The sequence below is a fragment of the Gopherus evgoodei genome, chromosome 1 (assembly GCF_007399415.2).
Source record: "Gopherus evgoodei ecotype Sinaloan lineage chromosome 1, rGopEvg1_v1.p, whole genome shotgun sequence".
NCBI classification, from domain to species: Eukaryota; Metazoa; Chordata; order Testudines; family Testudinidae; genus Gopherus; species Gopherus evgoodei.
In genome coordinates, this window is record NC_044322.1 from 2,193,103 (window position 1) to 2,219,525 (window position 26,423).

The 26,423-nt window shown below is 55.7% G+C and overlaps 1 protein-coding gene across 1 annotated transcript in view; it reads left to right on the forward strand.

Moving 5' to 3' along the window:
* Positions 1 to 3,501: 3,501 nt before the first annotated feature.
* Positions 3,502 to 26,423, forward strand: part of RHOG (ras homolog family member G) — a 30,310-nt gene continuing 7,388 nt past the window's right edge. The window contains exon 1 of the mRNA XM_030555858.1: positions 3,502 to 3,729. The gene's annotated coding sequence lies outside the window, so the exon portion shown is untranslated. The remainder of the gene's footprint in view (positions 3,730 to 26,423) is intronic.

The window sequence follows — 26,423 nt, forward strand, 5'->3', positions numbered from 1 at the left end:
ACGTGACTCTCAGCCAGCCAATAAAACAGAAGGTTTATTAGATGACAGAAACACAGTCCAAAACAGAGCTTGTAGGTAGAGAAACCGGACCCCGGGTCTGGGCCTCCCTCTCTTTCCCCAGCCAGCTCCACACTGAAACTCTCCAGCCCCTCCCCTGGCCTTTGTCTCTTTCTGGGGTCAGGAGGTCACCTGATCTCTTTGTTCTCCAACACCTTCAGTTGGCACCTTGCAGGGGAGGAGGCCAGGCCATCATTTGCCAGGAGACAGGGTGTCAGCCATTCTCTGTGCAGACCCCCGCACACCCCTGCCCTCTAGGGCTTTGCAACAATCACACACCCTTATCCCCCTACCTAGATACTTAAGAAATGCATTGGGGAAACTGAGGCACCCACACAGTATTCAGAGAAAACATTATGGACATTCCTACTTCTTCACATGCCTCTTGCTGCGCTCCCCTCTTTTGGAAGATCATTTGTCTGATGTTGAAGAAGGTAGGACCGATGATACACCCCTGCGGAGTGCTGGTTTTGTGTCTATCTACTGGCACAGGCTTTCCCAGCTCTGAGCCGCATAGCTTCGCCTACACGTTCTTCCTTTTATACCCATGGTAGCCATTTCAGCCACCCTCTCTCTGTATCATAAACTCCCCCTCAGGCTGCTGAACTCTCATTTATAACAGCAGGGGCCGCCCCACCCTTCTTACACCAAACTAGAGTGCCCCTTGACTGGAACAGGAGCGCTGAGCCCCCTTTCACTTAAGGGGCCAACTAGCCTGTTGCATGTCCCCACGTGTCTCACACTCACACTCCTCCTGTGTCCAGCCAGGTGTTTCTGACATTGTTCTGGTATCCCACAGACAGTGAGGGCTTATTTACACACTGTAAAAAGATTTCCAGTCCAATTCACAGGCAAATACGTGACCCTGTGGCCAGGCATGTCTGGACCCATCCAATACCTTGGGTGAGATGAGTTTCTGTTCTCAGTACCTTCTGCTAACGTCATACAGCTAATACACATTGTTGTTGTAGCCCTGTGGACCTGCAGAAGAGCGCTGTGTAGACTTGGAAGCTTGTCTCTTCCACCACCAAAGGTTGGTCCAATAGAAGGTATCCACTCCCACCTTGTATCCGTTATACAGAACAATCATAACGTCACGTGTGTGTGTGGCTGAGAACGTACGATAATGACATCCCTCACTGGAGTATCTGGGCTCCTCACATGACTCGTGAGCATGACTGCTGGAACCCCTCTCCAGCCCTGGCCCTCTGCTGCCTGCCTGTTCAGTTATGCATGATCTAGGTAAGGTCCCTCCCAGCTGCAAGGTTGGGACTTGCGGGGCCCTAGGGCAGGTTGGAGCATGCAGGGCATGTCCTAGGCCACTCTGCCACCACAGCATCCCTCTAGGCAGCACTAGGCTGGTTCCATCGGTTAAAAGATTTACAAACACCTGCCCGCCTCTGGGCTGAGCCTGTTTGTGTTCTCAAGAAGGCTATAAAAAGCAACTGAGAATGGCAGGTGTGCAGGGGGAGTGTGAAGCAGGATCTCCACCTTAGCCTGAACTAGGACACTGCAGCCATGGCTGACATATAAGGAAAGGCTCAGTCTGTTCTTCTCAGGACATTCAGAGCCAAGGCAGGGCTGTCCCTGAACACAGAAGAGCCCAGGCTGGCCCCCTGTACAAAGAGGGCCTCAGCCCCACATGCATGGTGCCTGCAAGCTTTATTTTATGGAGATATACCTATCTCATAGAGCTGAAAGGGACCTTGAATGGTCATTGAATCCAGCCCCTGCTTTTACTAGTAGGACCAAGTGCTGCTTTTTGCCCCAGATCCCTAAGTGGCCCCCCCTCCAGGATTGAACTCATAACCCTGGGTTTAGCAGGCCAATGCTCAAACCACTGAGCTATCCCTCCCCTTGTCTATGCTTGTTGGTATGAGACAACCCAGATCCATTGTCCAAACCTCCCGTGGAGGGGTGACGTGTGTCAGCCCCGGGGATGTATCAGAATCCATGCAGCCGCTCCTCCACCACACTGGATCCTGCTGGGGACAGGAGGGAGGAATTCTTAGTGTCCCTGGTGGCCTTGGCTAGCGCACGGCCTGTTGACTGGAGCACTGCCCTGCAGACAGCATCTGGGCCGACGGGGAAGGTGAGGTTCACTGAAGACACGATGCCTAAGACTCTGGGGTGCAGGGAATAATGGATGGTATGCCAAGGCTGCCTGCATTAGCAGGGACTGACTTTGATGAGCCAGGAGGTCCCTTCCCATCCTGTGTCTCTTGGTCCTGTCGCTATAAACCCTTGCAAGGAGTGGCCCATGCGTACTGCAGCCCAAACGCATCCCCGGCTCCAGTACTTGCATGGTAACTAATCTGAACTTTGCTGTGAACACTTCAGCAGGAGCAAGAACTGGCCCCACGCCCCAGAGACTGTCTCATCACCGCCCCCCCTGCACCCTCTTGAGCCTTCCTCACTCAATCAGCATTTATTGGGGCATGGCACCTTCTGGCCTCTGGGTGGCAGCAGCCTCCCTGTGCTGGGGTTGCCTGCTCTGGGTGAAGACGCCTGAGCTGCTGAAGTTCCCCCAGGGATGAATTTGACCCACTGCCGACAGCTGTTTGCAGGCTACAGGAGAGCCTGGTGCAGGAGTGTGTCTGTCACAGAGGAGCTGAGCGTTTATATAATAACATCCGGACACTGCACATGACTCTCCCCCGCCAAACCGTTTGGTTCGTAAACTTTCCCCGAGCCCTGCGGCCTGTCGCCAGGCTCCTCTGACTGTACACTGATCACCGGCTGTCCTGACCTCCTCCGCCCCGCCTGGGAGCGGCGTGGAGTGTCTAGGGCCGTGGTTTGGGACGGGGGTTCCACAGACTGTCTGGTATTTCCACAGGGCACTGCACCCTCCTGCGAAACTTTTCAGGGGCCTGCAAATGACGAAAGATTGGAAACTGGTGCCCTAAGGGTTAGCGGGCTTCCCTTTGGTTAAGAGACTAGCCAGACACGCAGAGAAACTTCTGCGGAAGCAGGCGCGGACGGGGCAGGGTTGGGTGGTTCCATGGCTGGTACCTACCGAGGCTTTGACTGATGCCCTGTCGGCTTCCCCCGCCCCGGGGATGTCAGGACATTGGGTTATAATGTGATGCCGCCCTGAGGTGCGCGTGCTTGTTGGGACCAGGCCGCAAACCCGAGGCTGACTGGCTGGTTACCCTCTCCGGCTCCCTTAGGCGCTTCTCTGCCACCCATCACTGCAGGGTCTGGGCACTTCCCTTGTGTGTGATCTGCCCACTGTCCCACTGCCAGGCCGGAGGAGCCGGCTAGAGCCTGGCCGGTTGAACAGAAGCTGGCAGCCTCAGGGTGCAGCCCCCGCCCCAGAGATTTGGGGGTCCCTCTTTGTGGGTGTGGCAAGACCGGCCAAGGCAAGGCTGATGGTGGGGCAGGGCTGGGATCTGGTTGGGGAAGGAGGAATTGGGGGGAAGGGCCATGCGCGCACAAGGGGAGAGGACTGGAGCAGAGTTGGCTTCAGCAGACAGTGCTCAGGGGTAGAGGAGGGGAAGTAAGAGCCAGGGAGCAGAAACTTCCTTGTTCACGCTCTCTGGTGCCTGGCTCTGCAGACTTCCTCTGGCCTCAGTCACTTCCTTCTGCACCGGGAGCAGCAGCAGCGGCCGCCCCAGCCGAGAAACACCCGGCTCACCACGCACCCCCCGCCGCCCCGAGCGATGAGCCACGGTGAGTCCTGCCTCCCCGCCGCGCCCCCCGGCCTTCCGGGAGAGGGGGTCGGGGCGCGCCCCTTAGCTCGGCGGCCGCCGCCTCCCAGCTGTGCCGGGCGCCTCTGGGGGGGTCCCCCGGGGGGAGCAGCTGTGCCGGGCGCCTCTGGAGGGTTCCTTGGGGTGGGGGCAGCTGTGCCGGGCGCCTCTGGGGAGGTCCACGGGGGGGGGGCAGCTGTGCGGGGCGCCTCTGGAGGGGTCCCCCGGGGGGGGCAGCTGTGCAGTGCGCCTCTGGGGGGGTCCTTCGGGGTGGGGGCAGCTGTGCTGGGCGCCTATGGGGGGGTCCCTCTGGGTGGGACAGCTGTGCCGGGCGCCTCTGGAGGGTCCCACAGGGTGAGGGCACTATGCAGTGCGCCTTTGGGGGGGTCCCTCGGGGTGGGGGCAGCTATGCAGTGCTCCTTTGGGGGGGGTCCCTCGGGGTGGATGCTGCTGTGCAGTGCGCCTCTGGGGGGGTCCCTCGGGTGGGGGCAGCTGTGCCGGGCGCCTATGGGAGGGTCCCCCGGGGTGGATGCTGCTGTGCAGTGCGCCTCTGGGGGGGTCCCTCGGGGTGGATGCTGCTGTGCAGTGCGCCTCTGGTGGGGTCCCTCGGGGTGGGGGCAGCTGTGCAGTGCGCCTCTGGTGGGGTCCCTCGGGGTGGGGGCAGCTGTGCGGTGCGCCTCTGGGGGGGGTTCCTCGGGGTGGGGGCAGCTGTGCAGTGCGCTTCTGGGGAGGGTCCTTCGGGGTGGGGGCAGCTGCACTGTGCCCTCTGGAAGGCGAGTCCCCGCGGATCGGGGTGGGGGCAGCTGTGCAGTGCGCCTCTGGGGGGGTCCCTCGGGATGGGCGCAGCTGCTCTCTGTTCTCTGATGGGCGGGTCCCCTCGGAGCGGGCTGGGTGCCGCTGGGTGGGGTGTGATGCGTGTCTGGTGGAAAGGGGGTCAGGACGCTCCCAGGGACCAGGCTGCAGCCTGCAAAGCGGGAGCAGGAGAGAGCCTGGGGGGCGAAGCAGGGGTCGGGCTGTGGGGCTGGAGTGACGGGGCGGGGGGAAGGAGAGGAGGAGGAAGAAGAGTTTTCACCAAAGGCTCCTGCAACTGACAATAGCTACTGCTGGGTCTGTCTGTGATGGAGGCTCGGCCGGGCTGGGCTGTGCCAGGAGAGGCTGAGCTGGGCTGGGTCGGGCAAGGCTGAGCTGGACCGGGCTGTACTGGGAGAGGCTGAGATGGGCTGGGCCAGGCTGAGATGGCAGAGCCGGACCAGGCAGAGAGAGGCTGAGATGGGCTGGGTGGGGCAAGGCTGAGCTGGGCTGCCCTGTTCTAGGAGAGGCTGAGCCAGGCTGAGATGGGCTGGGCCAGGCTGGGAGAGGCTGAGATGGGCAGAACTGACTTGGGCTGTGCTTGGCAGAGCGAGGCTGAGCTGGGCTGAGTTGGGCAAGGCTGAGCTGGGCTGAGAGGGGCTGTGCCATGCCGGGCTGCGCTGCAGTCTGAAAAGGTGCAACTCCAGGAGGAAAATGGTGAAGCAGCCGGCTCTGGGGTGCGCCCGTCTGTGTCACTGCCTCCTCCGGGGAGCCGGGTGCATGCAGCCTGGGCAGACTGGCTAGCTCTGTTTTTTCTAAGAGAGAAGGTCTGTCCTGAGAACACAGCCTGTCCTGTGCCCTCCCCCACAAGCCTGGCACTCGCCATCCTCCCTGGCCCTCTGCTCCTGCTTCCCAGCCCTCCTCCGAGCTAGGCTTGGCTTTGGCCCAGAACAAGTAGGAGTTTCCCTTGTTGTTAGGTCAGTCTGAGCTGTGCTGCAGGGAGCTGGGCTGACTCATGCTGTGCCAGGCTAAACTGAGCCAAGCTGAGCCTGGCCCAGGGGTTCTCCATCTGAGCTGTTCCATGCCGAGCTCAGCTGGGCTGTTACCTTCTTGTGCTGAGCTAGAGCAGGCAGCATGTTACGGGCAGAAAGTCATCAGCGTTTGTTCGGTTTTGTTAATCGGAAAGCTGTGGGCTCCTCCTTGGTGTCTCATTGTCTCAGGGACGATCACGGCCTGGGTTTTGTTCAGAGTGGGGGAGGGGAAGAGAAGATCCCCTCCCAGGGCTGGGAGTGGATTTTATTCTTCATTTTCTAAAAGCTCTGCTCTAGGGATTATTGTGGAGATGTTCCCTGGCCTGTGCTATACTCATGGGTCCCTTCTGGCCATGGAGACAGTGACTCTGTCTATCCCTGCCCTGCCGCTCGTGTCTTCACCCTCACAATCCCAGGCGAGCTGAGACCATGGGAACTGGGCTGAGATGCCCTCCGTGGACTCTGCTGCCTTTTCATTATGTCACATCATTTTGTGTGTTACTAAAAGGCTAAGAACGAATGTTTGCAGCTTCCCATTTTATTAGGGATACAAGTGGGCATCAGACCTCAGTGACTCAGGCCTGAGCTAGGATGGAGGGGGCTGCTAGCAAACAGTTTGAACAGGGGCAGTTCCCGGATGATGCCTAAGTGGATGTACCCATAGGGTCAGATTTCCTGGGCTGACATCGCCAGTTCATTGGCTACCAGTGGTGGTGGTTAGACCTGAAGTCAAGGAGGAAGGAGCTGGAAAGCTGAGCTCATCAGGATGATGTGGGGGAGACGGCCCTGCCTGGAGAATACAGACCCCCCTTAGAATGAGAAACAGCCTCAAATAGTGTAACAAAGTCAGGGCCACCCCAATGTCATGGTTGACACCGTGCTATGCAGCATGGCTGCTTGAAACTTTGTGGCACCAGCATGGATAGACATGAGATTCTCCAGCTTCCGAAGCAGAGATCCCTGCCTTTTTCGCTAAAGGAGGATCTCCATTAGACATTTGCCCTATAGGGCACATGACACACAGTTTAGAAGTTCTGATTCTGTCCAGCAGAGGGCAATGATGTGACTGCTCATACATACACGCCATTGCATCACAATGTATTTAAGGCCTGTTGCATATTTTTGCAGGCACACTAAGCCTTGTAAATTGTATTTTTGCGCAATGCATTTTAAGTTGTTGATGCTGCAGAAGAAATAGACTGATTCCCAAGGACTTGGGTGAGTAATTGGCTTTTGACAGCTAGGTCACTGGTTTGAATCCAACAGGGATCAGGCAGTATGGGTGAGGGTGGAGGGGTGGAGGTGAATCAGAGGAGAACTGGAGTCAGGCAGGAGAGAAGAGATGAGAGGCTGTGGTTCACCTTGCCCTGTAGCCTGTCTCCGACAGTGCTAGAGATTCAGGAGGAGCGAATGGTACAGAGCTGAAATAAGGTGGAGGCAGCTCAAGGAAAAAGTGAGACCAGACCATTCCTAGCAAATGTGAGTGTGTGCTCTAAACCCCAATGCAGCCTCTCCTCTAAGTGGGGCGGTTTGTTGCGGTGACTGTTTGGTTGTTAAGGAAGTCGCTCACTGTCCAGGCGTCTGTGCAATACTATGGAATGAGGTTTCCCCTGGGTTCTCCTTGTTACTGTATGGTTACGATTATTTCATCTCTTTGGAGGGCACAGGAGGGCCCCCTCCCTTCCCTTCCTCGAGCAGCCAGGGGCTATTCCAATGTATGAACAGCCTTGATTATCATACTGGTACTTCACACTTCCGAGCTGCTTTCTGTGTTGAAGGCTGTGCACACTCATGAGTAGCTCGGGGAATTAGTAGCAGAAGCTTCTCTGGTGCATGGAATGACCATCCCACCTTGCATCCCAAGGAGTTTACAAACACAAATGAGTGAAACCTCCCGGCCACCTGGGTAAGGAAGGGAGCTATTATCCCTCTGGCATTACTGGTTAAGAGTCTTTACATTGCTGTAGTGTCTAGCAGCCCTGGTCAGGTTGGAGGCCCCCTCGTGTGAAGACACAGACCCTGCCCCCAAAACAATGAGGAGTCCTTGTGGCACCTTAGAGACGAACAAATTTATTTGGGCATAAGCTTTCATGGGCTAGAACCCACTTCACTACTGTAATTTCCCCTCTAGGCATCTGATGAAGCTCATGAAAGCTTATGCCCAAATAAATTTGTACGTCTCTAAGGTGCCACAAGGACTCCTCGTTGTTTTTGCTGATACAGACTAACACGGCTACCACTCTGGACCTTGCCCCAGTGCTGTCAACACTTAAGATCATGCTTAACTTGAAACATGGAAGTCCCATGGAACTACACATTTCACTAACATGAAGCGCGTGGATAACTATTTGCAGAATTGGCCCTTATTAGTCTTAAAATAACGATTTAATTTTTAAAACATTTCAAATTGCTTTTATGTCTCTCTCTCTCTCTATACATATACATTTTCCTATTTTGTGCATAATTAACACTAGAATTTCATCAGTTTTAAACCCTTGACTTTATCCCTATTTCATGATATTCAAGCTCAGCCTTCTCTCTATTAACTTATTTCTAAGCCTGATCTTCCTTTTTTAGCTATTTGTGGCCTTTTCAGTTTCACTTTCCCCTTTGTTTAGTTTTGAACGCTGGCTGTGTCACTTTCTGTCTTTTTTTATCCTTAATTCTAGCCTTACAGAAGATTGTCTCGCCTTTTTCTAAAGCTGAGCCCTTTGCCTTCTGCTACTTTTTTTGGTTAACCCTTTGATTGTTTTTTTAAAACAAAAAAAAATTCACTCTTGCTAGTTAGATACTAGGGTGTTGGCCATTATACAAAACCTGACAGTAAACTGAAAGATAAAGCCGATGACAAATAGGATGTTAGTTCACAGATCTGTAGATTTTTAAGGCCAGAAGGGACCATTCTGATCAGCTAGTCTGACTTCCTGCAGTACAGGCCAGAGAAACTCACCCATTCCTGCTTTGTGCCCGAAAACTGGGGGAGGGGGGAAGGGAGAGGGAGGAGGAACTAGGACAGATCTTTTAGAGAGACATCCAGTCGCCACTGAGTTGCAGTTAAAGAAGCTTGGAGGACTTTATCAAAGCAGATAGGAAGAAAGTGACAGGGTGGGTAGCTGTGAGACACATAGGCTGTAAAGATGGTGGATTTGATCATTAGCAATCGCTGGGTAGGTAGTGACCAGAAGATCAATTCAGTGAGATGGTTCTTGGGTCCACATGTAGCAGATCTCAGGAGACCTTTAGAGAGGCTTCTGGCATGTGCAGGAAGGAGCCTATGTTACCAGTGACATAAGGAGATGTACGAGAGAGGTCCTGGAAGCTAGCTTTATATTGCTGGGAAGACTGGTAGATCTAGGGCATGCATGGTAGCTGGGGAGGAAAGGTAATGAAAGGTAGCAGCTGATAAAAAATAAATGAAGAAATTAGTCAAGAAGAGCCTATGTCCTCCAAGCCACAGCAGCATCCTTCTGAAAATGGAGCTCCTTTCTGTTGGCTGCACGCGGGCTGGAGCAGGTGGCGTATTAGATGGGGGTTGGGAGGGCTAAGGTGGTGTTCAGGGAGAACCCAGCCAAAGACATCAGAACAAATCACAAGGCGTTCTTTGAATGTATCAAAAGCAGGAAACACAGGGGAACAGCAATCACTCCGCTGGGCGCGAGTCCTTTTACATTTCAATTTCAAATCAGTAGCAATAGCAAAGTCCCTAGTGGACTTGGTGGAGTCTCTGTCATGTCTCCCTTTTTCGGAATTCAATTCCGCTTGGCAGGGCTTAGCGGTTCAGCCTAGTGACTGTTATTTGGATGATGGAGAGCCTTTTCCAGAAAGGAAGAAGGTTTGGCAGTGTCTCCTGAAGACAGTCTCTGGGTTCTCCTGAGCTCCTCTGGACAATTGTTCTACAGACAGATCCCCTGGACTGAGAATGTTTGACCCGAGCACTCGTGCGCTTTGTGATCTGCATTGTCCAGAGGAGCGCAGCCGTGGTGGTGGGTCCCGGATCAAAATTCAGCAGGGACTTGATCCATTAATTGCTTTAAATTAGGGCCAAGTCCTTAAACTGGCCTCAGAAGCCGACTGGGATCCAGTGGAGGCACTTGAGCATGGGTCTGAGGTGCTCACACTGGTCTGAGCCATGGAGGTGGATAGCTGGAACCTGCGTGGCAGCATCACATTTAGTTTCGGTTACAGTAACCCGGCCTGGAGGTGACACATGTCTGGATTCCCAGGAGGAAGGGACCAGGTTTCCTAACGAGCTGGGGGAGAAAAGGGTGTTTTGAGGAGTCAAACATGGCTCTGAGCTTTCTCGCCGTTTGGATGAATCGGGTCTGCATGCCTTCAATGGAAGGCGGAGGCAGCATCTCTTGGGCAGCCGTTCTCCTTTCTGAACAGCAGCACTTCAGGTCTCTAGCACGGCTGGAGCGGGAGGACAGGAGCCACTGGGAAGCTGGGCCATCAGCTCCTGCTGTGTCAAGTGGGCGACCTAGCAGTACCTTGGGCCCAGTGGTAGGACCGTGAAGATCTTATCTGTGTCCATGGCCACAAGGAGGTCACCGTTTGGTGCCCCTGGATCTCTCCGGAGGCATCTGGGATGCTGACTGATGTCCCCTGTTGCTGGAGTGTGGTGGTTCCTACTTTCTCCATGGTCATGCCCATGACTGGGAGATTGGAAAGGGAATGGTCCACCGGGTCGAGTTCTGGCTCCTTTAAGATGGGGAGTGCTGTTGCATTTTTTAAGGGGTTTGGTAGACCTGCTGCTCTGAAAGAGGCACTGTTCCCATTAGAACTGGGTGTAGCTGTTCTTTACTGGCTGGCCATACTGGACTAGATGAAGCACTGGACTGATCCCGTATGGCAAGGCCTATGTTTCTTCTAAAGTGGAAGAGAACCTAGAAGTCCTGGCTCCCTGTCTTCTGCTCCGGCCACTAGCCCATACCCTCTCCGAGGACCTATAGTAGAACCCAGGCATCCTAGCTGTCAGACACTTCTCTAGCCTCTTCTTCCCCTCCCATGGAGATAAAGGTGGCTTCCAGGTATTTTTGCTCCCTGACAGAGTGTGAGCGTGTGTGTGTAGCAGAGTGAAGGACACTGTATGGCCATTCATTTTCCTCTTCAGAAGAGGATTGAAATGGGGGAGGCTGCACAGAGATCAGTTTATTTCCTGCTCCACTGGGCCCGTAAATAGGTGTTCAACACACTGTAACACAACGGGGCCCTGACCCTGGTGGGGACAGCTAGGTGCCACAGCAGGACAAATATTTCAGGTTACTGCAGCCCAAGGGGAGAGACCCAGGCTACCCCTTCATGGGCTGACAGGTGTCCCAAGGCAGCTCTTACCATGGACGCAGTCCTTTGCAAAAGGCTGGAAGCTTTTCAAACCAGCCACCCTCTCCCCCCAAAGCCAGGCTACTGGGAGCTTGGGCTCTTGCTAGGGCTAATAAGCTAAGCAGTCTTGTACCTGGGAGCTACGGGGATGTGTTTTCACCCAGCTTCCCAGGGGTGCGGGGGATGCTGGCGGAGTGCTGGGGGAACATGAGTCGTGGCGCCAAGCCGCAGTAGTGTGCATGTAACCATCCGAGGGGAGGGACCTTGGGGCTGAGAATCCCAGGCCTCAGCCGAGGGTTTCGGGGGCAGGGTTAGTGGAAGGACTCAGGCCGGGGTGGGGGGCGGGAAAGACAATGGGCAGGCCCCATTAAGGAGGGGGCCAGGCTCCATTGGTGTGCCCCAGCATTCAGTAGCTGGCACATTTTCCCTCCTCTGGGTGGAAAACCCCCGCCCGGGCGGAGTTCTCGGCAGGGGCTGGGGGTGGATTCTGCATCTGAAAAACAGAGAGAGAGTTTTGCTTCCCTTTTCTGCTGAGTGCAAGATGAGTTGTTTTCCCTTCCGGGGGGGTGGGGGGCGGTCGTTATGAATCACTTGCCAGCCGGCCGGTGTGTCCTGGCCCCAGTTTCCTCTTGCTGAAGCAGCCGCGGATGAGGATCATTGCTGGGCAGAGGGAGGTGCCCTGGGGTGTTTCCGCCCCCGCCCCACGCAATCCTGCTGTGCGGGCAGCCTGTAGACTCCTCTGGGCTCGTAGCCCGTTGCTAGGGCCTGGCGGTGGGCGAGGGCCGGGGATGGACCCGTCAGGGCTGGGGTGACATGGGTGGGGGCAACAGAGGAGGCGAGGCAGTGCAAGGGGGCCAGGGTGGTGATGGTGGGGGAGGGGGGCCATGATAGGTGGGGGCAGCATGTCTGTTGGGGATCTGTGGCCGGACTCTAGGGAGGGCAGTGTGTGTGGTGTGGTGCTGGCAGGGGGGTGGGGGTGGGGGCTGTGCGTGTGTGTGTGACAAGGGAGGGCCGTGTGTGGGGTAGGGGTGGGGGCTGTGTGTGAGAGGGGAGGGCAGTGTAAGGGGGGTGGGAGTGAGAGGGCTGTAGAAGGAGGGGGCTGGGTGTGGGAGTGAGGACTGTGTACAGGAGGGCGGTGTGGGAGTGGGGGCTGTGTGTGGTTAAGACTGTGGGGGTGTGTGGGCAGTGTACAGAAGGAGGGCGGTGTGTGAGGTTTGGGTGTGAGTATGGGCTGGGTGTGGTGTGGGGCAGTAGGGGGTGAGTGTACAGGAGGGCGATGTGGGGGTGAGGGCTGTGTGTGGTGAAGGCTGTGGAGTGTGTATGGGCTTTGTACAGGAGGAGGGCAGTGTTGGAGGTGGGGGTGTACAGAAGGGCAGTGTTGGGATGTGGGCCTGTGGGGGTGGACAGTAGGGCTGTGCGTGTGGGGCAGTGTGTGTGGGGGTGTACAGCAGGGCAGGGTGTGTGGGGTGGGGGTGTACAGAAGGGCAGTGTGAGGATGTGGGACTGTGTGGGGGTGGACAGTAGGGCTGTGCATGTGGGGCAGTGTGTGGGGGGGTGTACAGCAGGGCAGTGTGTGGGATGGGGGTGTACAGAAGGGCAGTGTGGGAAATTGGGACTGTGTGGGGGTGGACAGTAGGGCTGTGCATGTGGGGCAGTGTGTGTGGGGGTGTACAGCAGGGCAGGGTGTGTGGGGTGGGGGTGTACAGAAGGGCGGTGTGAGGATGTGGGACTGTGCGAGGGTAGACAGTAGGGCTGTGCATGTGGGGCAGTGTGTGGGCTGTGTACAGGAGGGCAGGATGTGTGGAGTGGGGGTGTACAGAAGGGCGATGTGAGGATGTGGGACTGTGTGGGGGTGGACAGTAGGGCTGTGCGTGTGTGGGGGTGTACAGCAGGGCAGTGTGTGGGATGGGGGTGTACAGAAGGGCAGTGTTGGGATGTGGGCCTGTGGGGGTGGACAGTAGGGCTGTGCGTGTGGGGCAGTGTGTGGGGGGGTGTACAGCAGGGCAGGGTGTGTGGGGTGGGGCTGGACAGAAGGGCGGTGTGAGGATGTGGGACTGTGCGAGGGTAGACAGTAGGGCTGTGCATGTGGGGCAGTGTGTGGGCTATGTACAGGAGGGCAGGGTGTGTGGGGTGGGGGTGTACAGAAGGGCGATGTGAGGATGTGGGACTGTGTGGGGGTGGACAGTAGGGCTGTGCGTGTGGGGCAGTTTGTGTGGGGGTGTACAGCAGGGCAGGGTGTGTGGGGTGGGGGTGTACAGAAGGGCGGTGTGAGGATGTGGGACTGTTTGGGGGTGGACAGTAGGGCTGTGTGTGTGGGGCAGTGTGTGTGGGGGGTGTACAGCAGGGCAGGGTGTGTGGGGTGGGGGTGTACAGAAGGGCAGTGTGGGGATGTGGGACTGTGTGGGGGTGGACAGTAGGGCTGTGCATGTGGGGCAGTGTGTGGGGGGGCGTACAGGAGGGGAGGGTGTGTGGGGTGGGGGTGTACAGAAGGGTAGTGTGGGGATGTGGGACTGTGTGGGGGTGGACAGTAGGGCTGTGCGTGTGGGGCAGTGTGTGTGGGGGTGTACAGCAGGGCAGGGTGTGTGGGGTGGGGGTGTACAGAAGGGCAGTGTGGGGATGTGGGACTGTGTGGGGGTGGACAGTAGGGCTGTGCGTGTGGGGCAGTGTGTGTGGCGGGGTGGGGCAATGTGTGGAGGGCACATGCAGAAGCAGGGCAGCGCTGGTATCTCAGTCGCCAGCGGGCGCGTGGGGAGGGGCGGGCTGGGTTCCTGGGGCGAGGTTTGTTTACTTCCTGTTGCTAGCTCAGGCCTGCAGATGTTGTGTGCGTCAGGGCCTGGGACACTTGTGCTCCCCCCCCACCTCACATGTGGCCGGGGCCGGAGCCCTCCGTCATTTCGATGGGCTGTGGCAGGAAGGATCCTTCCAAAGGCTGCACGGAAGCTGGCAGCAGGAGATCTGCCCCAAATCCCTCCCCAGCGGGCTCCAGCCCCCCATCCCCTTGCCCCTGGGCCAGCCACCGAGCAGCCTTGCTCTCTGTCAGGCTGGGCTGGCGCAGGGTGGAGGAGGGGGGCTGTGATGCTTCTGTGAGGTGGGGCCTGGTCTCTCTCCAGGATGAGCCAGGCCTGCCCTGGGCATACAGGATCAGCCAGGCAAAGCTGCCCCACACTGCCCTGCAGTCTCCTGGGGGAGAGAGTAATGGCCCACGTCCACCGTTCTCTGGCCACTCGATGCCACAGCTGGAACTAGGGTTCATGTCTTCTGAGGCAGAGGCTTCCAGACATGGCCCCTCAGTTTCTGGGCGCCCAGACGATGAAGACAACGGGAGCAGCGGGTGGTCGGCACCGCCAGGAGACAGGCTCTAGCTGGGCACCCAAACAATGATAACATTGGACTGGAAGGGATCTCCAGGGCATTGTCCCCAGGCAGCCCCGGCATATCGTCCCCTTCACAAACTTGTCACGCTCCACCCTAAAGCCCCTTAGATTGCTTGTCTCTCTCTACTCTGCTGGGAGGCTGTTGCAGGGTTAGAAACCTCCTTCCCAGCCTCCACTTTTCCTGGCCATTCTCTCCCCGTTTGTTCTTCTGCCAACATTGTCCTTTAGCTTCAATAGCTTGTCTCCTTCCCTGGGATTCACCCTGGGGTGTATTTATAGAGCAATCCGATCCCCGCTCAGCCTGCTTTTCGCCAGGCTAAACCAGCCAAGCTTTCTCAGTCTCCTCCTAAGCCAGGCCCTGTGTTGTCCTGCCCGTTCAAGCAGCCCTTCTCCGCACCTGTTCCAGCTTGAATTCTTCTTTCTTCAACACGGGTGACCAGCGCTGAGCTCAGCATTCCTGATACGGTCTTACCAGGGCCTTGGACAGACTGAGACCCACCCAGCCAGCTCACAGACACCAATCTTCTGTTTAGGGGGGCTGCTTCTGCACAGGCCAAGGGAATTGGACTCCCTGGGCCAGTCGGTTTCTCAGCTCTCTCACCCTCCGAGCCCCGATGCATCGTGAGCACATTACGAGTGTGGCATGTGGATGTGAGGCATCACCAGAAGTATAGTAACTTCCCATGAGCCATGTGGAGTGAAGGGACTTAGCTGGCCCCAGCACTGTAGTAGAGGAGAATCTCGCAATCTGTAATGTATTTATCCTCTCAATTTCAGCATGGTCTTGAGTTTCTCCCCTTCCCAGCATGCTGGCGATGCTCACATGGGGATGCATGCGTGCCCTGGCTGCAGAGGGGGTGAGCCAGTGGCTGATTAGCCAGTCACCACTGGCCTTGGCTTTGAGGTGCAAGGTGGGGTCATGCTACCTAGAAGAGAGGGAAGTGGGCTGAAGGGAGAATACAGCGGCCGTCAGGTTGAAAAGATGAGTTAATTTTTAAGGGTCCCAACTCGAGTGGGCTCCAGTCACCTCCTGGCCCTAAGATGGAGCCCACCCTTGGCAAGCTGGGACTGCTCTGCGTCAGGGCAGAAGTAAAATATCAGCCGCCGGGGTCAGGAAGAAGCTTCCCCACCAGGCATGTTATTGCAAGAGTGTCCACTGAGTCTGGGTCTGGTCCCAGCCCCTGCCAGAGACAGGACACCAGCCCGATGGGACGATGAGTCTGATCTGGCTTGGCAGCTCCTTAGCCAGCAACCCCACAGCTGTTGAATTGCTCCTAGCGAGAGAGGCTCCGTGCTGACAGGCCCCATGGCAATCACTCAGGACACCTTGTGGGCTCAGTCCAGAGCAGGGAATGGAAGTGTGGAGGGGGCCTCGAGGGAATGGGCTGAGGCTGAACTGAACGGAGGAAAATTGAGGCTGAACTGAGATCTGGTACTGAGATCTGTTCAGCTGCGGAATAGCGTCCAGGGGATGTGATGGAAACCTTGATGCTAGAGGCATTTGGAGCTGGGTTTGCCTGAAGCCCAGAGAACATACCTGGGTGATGAGCTTTCACTAGCTTAGTAGGACTTTTCCAAGCCCGCCGTCTATGATCTGAGGGTTTATACCTACAGAAACCAGCAGGGCTCTGGGGAAGTTCGAGTCTAGTTCCTAGAATGTCCAAGTGCCCTTGTTTCTGTGCCAGGATTGAGGGCTAAGATGCTGAAAGGCAGAGGCAGGGCTTTGGGAAAGTGAAATCTGCCCAGCTGCTCTTTCCAGTGATTTTATTAAATACAGAAAGTAGGATTTAAGTGGTTCTAAGTAGTAACAGACAGAACAAAGTAAGTTACCAAGCAAAATAAAATGAAACGCGCAAATCTATGTCTAATCAAACTGAATACAGATAAGATCCTCACCAGTTCCAGAATGTTCTCTTTTACAGGCTAATCTCCTTCTAGCCTGGGTCCAGCAATCACTCACACCCCCTGTAGTTACTGTTCTTTGTTTCAGTTTCCTTTAAGTATCCTGGGGTGGTGGAGAGGCTCCTTCTTTCCAGCATCAGGCAGGGAGAACAGACCCCTGCTTGTGACATATCCTCATTCAGGACCGGTGCATCTTACAGATCTCCTCTTCCTGCAGTAGTCAGGGGAGGCAGGGAGAGGGGGCCTGGCTGGAGGCCATCCCAGAACTGTTGTGTTTTTACATTCATAACTGATGCACCAATCCCAGAGGTGCCAGGGCTCAGAACCACCAGACCCAGAGGCAGGGCCGGCGCTAGCAATTTCGCCGCCCAAGCACGGCGGCACACTGCGGGGGGCCCTCTGCCGCTCGCCGGTCCCGCAGCTCCGGTGGACCTCCCGCAGGCGTTTCTGCGGACGGTCAGCTGGTCCCGCGGCTCCGGTGGAGCTGCCACAGGCGTTTCTGCGGAGGGTCCGATGGTCCCGCGGCTCTGGTGGAGCTGCCGCAAGCGTGTCTGCGGGAGGTCCACCGGAGCTGCTGGACCAGCGGATCGTCCGCAGCCATGCCTGCGGCAGGTCCACCGGAGCCACCTGCCGCCCTCCCAGCAACCGGCAGAGCACTCCCTGCGGCGTGCCGCCCCAAGCACACGCTTGGCGCGTTGTGGCCTGGAGCCGGCCCTGCCCAGAGGTGCTGGGGCTTAGGCCTGGACACATTAAGCCTTGCAGCACAGGGACCTTTTCCAGCACTGCAAGGCCTGTGTGTGGATGGCGGGCAAGACTCTCTTGCCCGATGGGAGGCTGGGCAGAGCAGAGAGGCCCTTCCCAGCTCTGTTCCTGTGTTACACCAAGGCCGTTGGCTCTGGCTGGGGAGCGTGGGCTTTCGCAACCTCAGAGCAGCGCTGACCAGGAAGTTCTGGTGGACCTGTGGCTCCTGGAGACCATGTCTGCTCGCTGCTCTGGACTGGGTGCTTGCCGCGCTGAGCTCCCTGAGCAGCCTGGAGACCCCTGCTCCTGTCAGTGCCAGAGGGGGCAGTTACTGGGCACGGGCAGGGCTGTTATCCCAGCCAGCCTGCGCAGCCTTCAAGAAGCCACATGACATCTAGAGCTGCTGGCTTGGTCTCTGGCTCCCTGCGTTAGCTTGGGTCTGTCAATAGCAGCCAACAAAGGTGTCTGCCTTTGGACAGGGAATCGATACTTGAGCAGATCAGAAACCAAGATTTGAATGCTAATAGGAAGAGCCGCCCTAGGAAATACGGGCCACAGAAGCAGAATTGTTTCTGCCTAGAAAGCGTTTGCATAACGGTGGAGTGGTTTTTTTCTCTGCTGAAGTTAGGAAATGGACGACAATAGCCAGCTCTCGGGCAGGAAGGAGCCTTCCAGGGAACAGCCGCCAGCCTGGCGGGTGGTCAGGAACCTTTGGCTATAGCCTGAGCCATGCCAGTGACTAGCTGTGTAATCTTGGGGAGCCCACTTTGCCCCGATGCCTCAGTTTCCCCCTCTGCCGGATGGAGATAGTGAGTCTGAGACTTTAAATGATGTCTGTGAAGCCCTTTGGGATCATAAAGTGTTAGGCCCTGCTCTTGAAATCAAGTTCCCTGGGCAGGATCAGGCCTAGCACTTTGCAGGGCAGGAGCCCAGAAACCCCGGTGATGGATGTGGGATAAGCACCTGGATCTCTATGTGGGGGTTAGACAATATTGTGTGTATGTCGACACCACCCTGAGGCCAACTCTGCAAAACTGTCCCAGCCTTTCCCAACCCCTCTAGAAAGTGCAGCCGCTGCTCTGCGCTGGGTGTGATAATGCCCGCAAACAGATGCTGCTGTCCTCTCCCGTTCCCGGTGAATGGCTCGCCTCCAGCAGAGCGGAGTTGTGCAGAGTTGCACAGGGAGAGGGGCTGGTGAACCTCTCTGGTACGTTCTCTAACCCGCCCGCTAACGGGATCACTGTGCCTCCAGGTGGGGACAGAATCGGGACTCCTGGCTTCAGTCCCGGCACAAGCCCCACCTCATATGGCCAGATCCTGCGCCCGGTGAAGTCAGTGGGAATCTGTGTAGCCTACTGGGCTTCAGAGCAGGTCGCATCTCTTCCAGGCCTCCACTGCCCCTCTGTAAAACGGTGATAACAACATGGACCTTCCTCCCATCACAGGGGATGTGGGGGGGTCCACCCGTGAATATCTCTGCCATGTACCCAACAGTAGTACTCAGTACCACTCAGATACCATGGTGATGGGCACCGCTCCCAGAAGAACAGTGTTCCTCAAGCCCCTTCTGTCCAAGGAGCACAGAGCAAATGAGCTAGCTCTGTGAGCTAGGCGCCATCACCATTATCCAGGTGGGGAAACTGAGGCAAGATGCGGTGACTGCGGTTTTCACATTTCCAGAGTGTCAAAGCTTGGCAGGCCCCTCTCCCGCCCAGATCAGATTATCCACTCCCATTTCCCTGCCCTTCCTCCCCAGCACCACCGCCTCCCACTTCCCTCAGCAGCCTCTTGGCAGGGCTCCTGCATCCACCCTGCTGATCAGAGGGAGCGTCTCTAACTGATGCTGGCCCAGCGCCTCCTTCAGTGCAGCAGCAGCAGCAAGGCTGCTTCCATTGGTTGCAGTGCAGCAAGTGGCCTGATCGGCTTTTTGGAAGCAGGAGGGGGCAGAGCAGAAATTATACCAAACTGCTGGTTACAGCACAAACTGCCTCGTGTTGCAGCTGGGAAGGGAAGATGCAGGGCAACTGGGATCTTACTGACAGCTTCTAATGTTGGGGCCCGGTGCCCCGCGGCAGAGTTTTCTGGTGCTCCACACACCAAGTGACACTGGTGGAGTTAGAGGCGTGATTTTACAGCGGCTCTGCTCAGCTCTGTACAGCTTTGTACGTGGACATGCTGAGAGCAGTTCCAACCTGGCTTACGGCAGCTCAGCCTGTGGTGGGGTTGTAGGCACCAACTCAAGCCATAGAACTAACTTTAAACCATCACAGGTGCACACAGAATTAAACTGGTGCAACTGCTGGGTGTAGACAAGTCCTTGTAGTTCACACCTGTGCTGCACAGGTGTCCAGGTGCCTGGTGCCCTGAAGTCCTGCTCAGCGTGCCCTGGGATCTGGGTATCACCTGCGATGGATGCTCTGGGGAAAGTCTTCACTTCCCAGGCCTGGCCAGGAGTTTGGAGGAGATGGTAGCAAGTTCTTTTACCCCTTCACCCTCAGAATTTCAACATCCTCTGGGGTCTGGTCCATTCAGCTCTGATTCCTGCAGCGGGAGATATTCCTTGTGTTGTTAAATTCCGGATCTGGTCCCGTTCCTATCCCTCAGCCCCACAGGAGGTGGTTTCCTTCTCTCCTTCATTACCCGTCTTATTAACCCCTCCAGTGCAGCAGCGTACAGCAGTGACTCCAGGTTGCTTTCCGAAGGATTTACAAGCTACCAAGACAAAGAAGTGTTTTGTTCTGCTTATTGAGTTCACTGGGGGGCACAGAGATGGCACACACCTGCCTTATTCCCCCTTCGTCCGCTCCAGCGGTAACTCTGGGCTCCGTATTACCTACTTCTGGCCCGCCAGCTCCTTCTGGAAAGGATTTATTGCAGCCATCGGGGCAGGCCTTCTCACTTCTGTCTGGCTCAGATCGAGAGGCAGCATTGTCTAGTGGCCGCAGCAGGGCACCTGGGGCCTAGTCCTGTCACGGCCACCAACTTGTTCTGTGACATTGGGCAGGTCACCTGAGCCATCTGTTCTGCGGCTATAATAATCCCCACCCTCATGTGAGTACCCCCAGCTCCACCCATGTTCTGTGGGGTGGGAGAGGGGGCACCGTGCCCCCGAACGTCACCTGCAGAGGAAGCGAGCATTTGGCTGGGAGCTGGGCTGTGACAGGGATTCACATGGCTGGTCTTTGATTCCATTTGTGGGAGGGCCAGCTGCTCCCTGCCTGCCAGCTGCTGCCCCCACCGGCCCTGCATCTCCAGCAGTTCCCTGGCTGGGAGGGGAGAGGCAGAGCACCACCCAAGCCACCAGGTCACCTGGTTCTGGTGACCTCACAAGACCTCCGGGGAGAGGAGCATGAGGACAAGAGGCAGCCAGGACCTGGCGCTCTATATGCAGCTGCACAAGCTGCTCTTGTCCCTCCCCACTCTCGCCTCAGGGACGGACTCCCAGGTGCCATTGATTTAGTGAGAGGAGCAGGGCGGGACCAAGATTTAAGAACGGGAACGCCTCTTCCTGGGTTCAGATCCCAGCTCTGTCACAGGCTCACGGGGTAACCTTAGGCAAGTCACTTCCCACCTCTGTGCCTCAGTTTCCCCACTTGTAAAATAGGGAATGGTACTGTCATGAGCTTGCTAGTGAGTGTACACCACTGCCCTCTGCTGGCTGGAAATAGAGCTGCACAGCTGTGGCCTGGCCCCTTCACTGCTCCCAGGCTCTCCTTTAACTCAGGTGAGAGAGACCTGTGGGTTCGGATCAGGAGGATCTGAAACTCCTCTCTCTAATTTAGCTTTCCCACAGTAGGCCCTTGTGTCTCACGTCTGTTTGTCCTTCCCCCCAGCCCCCCCTCGCTATTTCACCTGCAGGCTGGGAAGGAGGAGATGTGAGTAGTTTTATGTCTGTTTTCAAACATTTAGGAGACGCTGGGATATTACAGAGCTGGTGGCTGTATAGATACCAGATAGACCAACTCCCCTATCCCCATGAAGCAGCAGTTCTGCAGCATAGGATGTCGCAGCTAGCCATGACTTTGTTCTGACACTTAGTGGTTTGCCTGTTCAGAGCACTGTGCAGGCATTCCCTCATTTAAGTCTAGGAAGCCACTGTGGGTGAGTATTGTAATCCCCATTTGGGGAAAGTGAGGCAGGGGGAAAGGCCAAATCTTTCACACCTGGTGCGGCAAGTTAGGTCACTAGCAAGGGGCCCGATGCAAGGGTGCTGAATGCTCACTGGCCAGCTGCAGCTCTCCGTGGCTCTCACAGCATTCGGGGTGCTCAGGTTAGCTCAGGATCTGTAAGTGACCTCTGGCGTCCTTTGCTGGCTGCACTCTGTGGGTCCTACCTCAAGGCTTATTTTTCCTGAGCAAGGGAATGGTGCTTTTCTTCCTGGAAGCTCACTAGGGCTGATCTGCTGGGGCAGACCTTGGAGTTCTAACAATGATCAGCTCAAATCAGGGACATGAACTCCCTCTAATCCTGTCCCGGCCCCTCCGGGTGGGTTACGGGCTGGGGGCTCATGCAGGGCTTGCCAGCACCTCCTGCACCCTTGTGCCATGGGGCTTTGCTGGCTGCAGCTGTCCCACACCAAAAGGGGACAGCTGCAGGGGGATTGTATCCCAAGACAGAGGAAGTCCAGTCAGGACACTGAGCTGTGGTGCACAAGGCTGCTACTCCAAGGGCCTCAGGAATGCAGCAAGGACAAGCCGGCACCCTGCAGGAAGGAAGCACAGTCCAGGTGTGATAGACTGATCAGGTTGCTACTGGGTTGAAACTGCATTCTGGGAAACAAGAGACTTGCCAGGCGGATGCCTGTAGGGGCTGTGGGACAGACCAAGCGAAGGGCCATTTGAAAAGTCCATTAAGGGAGCTGGAACTCTGCAAGGCGGCATGCATAGGAGGAAGATTTCCCACTATGCAAACAGGTAGTGTTATGCAAATCGATGTCATGCAAATCCGCTGGACATTGATGAAAGGCAGCAGACTGCACACTACACAACACTGGCACCCGCGGTGCCTTCCCAGATCTGAGACTTTCTATCAGCGAGTCTGGGTCAGCTCCTGATTAACCATCCAATCACGTCTGTTCAAAGAGGGTCCCATTTCACCCCTCAGCCTCAGAGTCAGTGGAAAAGTCCCAGTGACTTCGCTGGGAGTTGATGGCATTGCTGTATTAGCGCCACGCAGAGTGGCTGATCTCCTGAGTGGGTCCCAGCAGAGCAAAGGGGGAAGAGGGACTGCCGATGCCCACTCCCCTGGGGGCTCTTCACCCTCCTACTGGTCCTTGGTCACTTTGTGAGGGTCACCACAAAATACATAGAAGGTTGTTACAAGGAGGAGGGAGAAAAATTTTCTCCTTAACCTCTGAGGATAGGACAAGAAGTAGTGGGCTTAAATTGCAGCAAAGGAGGTGTACGTTGGACATTAGGAAAAAGTTCCTAACTGTCAGGTTTAGCACTGGAATAAATTGCCGAGGGAGGTGGTGGAATCTCCATCACTGGAGGTTTTTAAGAGCAGGTTGGACAAACACCTGTCAGGGATGCTCTAGATAATACTTGGGGTATGTCTACACTGGAAACATAAGTCAACCTGCCGTGAAATGGACAAGCCAGCCAGCAGCCAGTGTAAGGGGTGCAGCGTCTACACGGACACTGCACTGCCCTAACGACACCAACAGACGCCTGATGCCTCCCGTGGAGGTGGAGTTATGATCCTGGTGTAGGAGGGCACTTCCGTCGGCGGGAGGAAGGCTGTAGTGTAGACACTGACATAATCAGGCTGACGTAAGTTGCCTGACCTCGACCTAACTGCGTCATGTGGACCAGCCTTTAGTCCTGCCATGAATGCAGGGGCCTGGCTCCCTCGAGGTCCCTTCCAGTCCTTCTACCTTCTGGCTCCCCCGGGGCCTTCACTGAAGTTTCCACCTGGATTAGTGTCCGTTAACATGAAACCCTTCCCTGTGCTCCTCGCAGCTCCTGGATTTGGCCTCAGCCTCCCTATAAGGCGTCATTATTCTCATTCCACAGAAGGGGACCTGGGAGAGCACAAGCCATTTGCCCAGGGGCACCGGGCCGGTCTGGCCCAGGCAGGAACTGAACTCAATTCTCCTGTTCTCAGCCTAGGGACTCCAGCACAAGGCCACCCTTCCTCCCCTTCTGTCTCGCCTTGGAGCCAGCTGGCTGGGAGTCTCTGGTGCCCAGCCCCTGTGGGCCGTCCAGGCCTGGCCGGCTGTGCAGCCTGGCTGGGCTGCTGCTGTGATGGGGCTGCGGCCTGTCTGCCGTTGCACACGAAGCGCGTTCGGCGGGAGTGTATTTTTAAATCTGCTCTGTGCGTCAAGGGAAACTGGCGTTCCCCTCCCCCGCCCCACCTGCTTTGCTCAGCCCCACAAGCCCGCTGCGCCGCCTTCCCACAGCCGGCCCAGCCGCTCTGCTTCCTGCCGCCAATCACACAGGCAGAGCGCTCTCCCCACAGGGCCCCGCGGTGCCGGCTAGTCCCCACCCCGGGAGATATCTGCTCCCCCAGCCCTAGCTGGGTGAACAATCCCACGTCGGGACGGTGCCAAAGGGCCTTGAGAAATCCTCTGCCAGGCTGGGAGGTGGGGCTGGGCTGGGCCTGCTCTGCGTTTCCTGCTTTCACTGTACGCCGGGGTTTTCACTTGCAGAGCTGGCGCTGGTGTGTCAGTTTCACCCCCAGCTTCGCGCCCTGTACTCTGTTCGCCTCCAGGCGCCCTGCCTTGCAGGGGGTTGCAGGAACAGGGCAGTAGGGAGAGTGCCTGTGTTTGGGCGTGGCCACCCCGCACCGCCCCCTTCTGCTCCGGCGTGGCACTGCTGGCACTCCCTGCCTCAGTGTCCCTCCCCCGAGGTGGGTCTCCTTTGTGAGCCACACACAGGTCTGGCTGAGCTGCGGCTTAGCCCTCCAGCCAAGTCATAAATGGACTCAGCCCCTTCTGGGGTGACCCAGGTCCCAACAAACGAAAGGTTCTTCTGCTCTTCCTGGGCTTCTCTTCGGGCGTCCCTCTGGGCCCCTTTCAGGGCTACCTTTGAGTCTTTCCCCTGCCTCAGTATAGCGCACTGGTCCTCAGGCTGGTCCCCTGAAGTACTCGGCCTCCTGCAGACCCTGGCTTGTGGCCTTCCACAGGAGCCAGCCAGCCTCCCCACTCCCTTTGGTTCCATACCCGCAACGGCTCTGTCTCAGCCTTTTCTTGATGCCCGCTCCAGGCTGAGAAGCAGCTGATTATGACACAGATGGGGCTGGCCCATCTCCCTTAAGGGGCCAGTCACTCGGACACACTTCCACGTGAAGAGACTGAAAAGTGTAGGGCTGTTTATTTTAGTGAGAAGACAGAATTAGAGCTGGCCAAAAAATTTCACCGGAAGTGTTACAAAATTATTTCCTCCCCCTCACGCCTCACCCCGCATAGTTGTTGACTAAAAGGTCTCAGCCTGACAGTGAAAAACAAAACCTTCTCAGCACAAAAGGCAGGTTTTTGAAAACCAAAACCTCAATTTTTCTACCGAGATCCAAAATGTTCTTGGTTTTGGTGAAGAAAGAAAGAGCACTCCACACCCACCCACCCACCCCACAGAGAAAATTTCCACCAAAAGGAAATTCTTCCAAAGTTCCGTTGATCAAAAAGCCATTTTTAACCAAAAAGTGTTCCAATGAAGAAATTTGGAACACTAGTAGACTTAGTGAATGAGTACAAAATTATGAATTGATAGAAATGGGAGATAAGGTGAATAGATGTTCCCAGCCCCTTAACAGGATGAGAAGGGGACAGTCAATGAAATGGAAAAGGAACAAAATGAACGTTGTAAAAGAACAAATAACAATATACAAATACAACAAGGAGTGTGGTGGCACCTTAAAGACTAACAAATTGATTTGTGTATAAGCTTTTGTGGGTAAAAAACCACTTCTTCAGTGGTCCAAATAAATCTGTTAGTCTTTAAGGTGCCACCAGACTCCTTGTTGTTTTTGTGGATGCAGAGTAACACAGCTCCCCTCTGATACTTGACATAATAGACTCATAGACTCTAGGACTGGAAGGGACCTCGAGAGGTCATCGAGTTCAGTCCCCTGCCCTCATGGCAGGACCAAATACTGTCTAGACCAATCCTGATAGACATTTATCTAACCTACTTTTAAATATCTCCAGTGATGGAGATTCCACAACTTCCCTAGGCAATCTATTCCAGTGTTTAACTACCCTGACAGTTAGGAACTTTTCCCTATGTCCAACCTAAATCTCCCTTGCTGCAGTTTAAGCCCATTGCTTCTTGTTCTATCATTGGAGGCTAAGGTGAACAAGTTTTCTCCCTCCTCCTGATGACACCCTTTTAGATACCTGAAAACTGCTATCATGTCCCCTCTCAGTCTTCTCTTTTCCAAACTAAACAAACCCAATTCCTTCAGCCTTCCTTCATAGGTCATGTTCTCAAGACCTTTAATCATTCTCGTTGCTCTTCTCTGGGCCCTCTCCAATTTCTTCACATCTTTCTTGAAATGCGGTGCCCAGAACTGGACACAATACTCCAGTTGAGGCCTAACCAGCGCAGAGTAAAGCGGAAGAATGAATTCTCGTGTCTTGTTTACAACACACCTGTTAATGCATCCCAGAATCATGTTTGCTTTTTTTGCAACAGTATCACACTGTTGACTCATATTAAGCTTGTGGTCCACTATGACCCCTAGATCTCTTTCTGCCATACTCCTTCCTAGACAGTCTCTTCCCATTCTGTATGTGTGAAACTGATTGTTCCTTCCTAAGTGGAGCACTTTGCATTTATCTTTATTGAACTTCATCCTGTTTACCTCAGACCATTTCTGATGTACAAATAGGCAGTGGAACTCATTGCCACAAGATACCACTAAGGCCAAGAGGTTAGCAGGGTTCAAAGGAAGATGGACTCAACCGGAGATTAAAAGGAAGCTTCCTTTGGGGACATGTTATCCCACCTCTGCCTGCTGCAGCATTTCTTACACCTTCCCCTGATGCAGCTAGGGGATGCTTGATGCTGGATTAGATGGACTCCTGGTCTGCCCCAGCATGGCAGCTGCTGTGGTCCCAGGCTCCAGTTGGTAGGATCCAGGCTTTGAGGTTTCAGGGTTCAACCCAGGTCTGATCTAGAAATGGGCAGCCCTCGAAAGGCTTCCCAAAGCCAGGTTCTTCTCCAAAGCGCAGCGACCTAGACATGTTGCAAGAACGGGCATTCACAGGGGACTTCCTGATCTCGAGGTGCCCTGAGAATGGGGCTGCTCAGGGTATTTTGGAGCATCTGTTCCCGATCAGAGCCAGGGAGAGCAGAGGTGTGTAGCAATTGAGAGAAACAAAGTGAGCTCGTCAGCATTTGGGGGCAGTGACTCTCTCGTCCAGTTCTGTGTTTGTCCAGCACCTTGCAGAACAGGGCCCTGACCCACGGCTGTCGCAATACACACAGTAGATGTGGTGAGAAAGAAGAGGGCTGTTTAAAGGCCTGATCTGACAGTGGGTCCAGATCCCCTATGCACCACGGCAGAGGTACAAAGGGGTA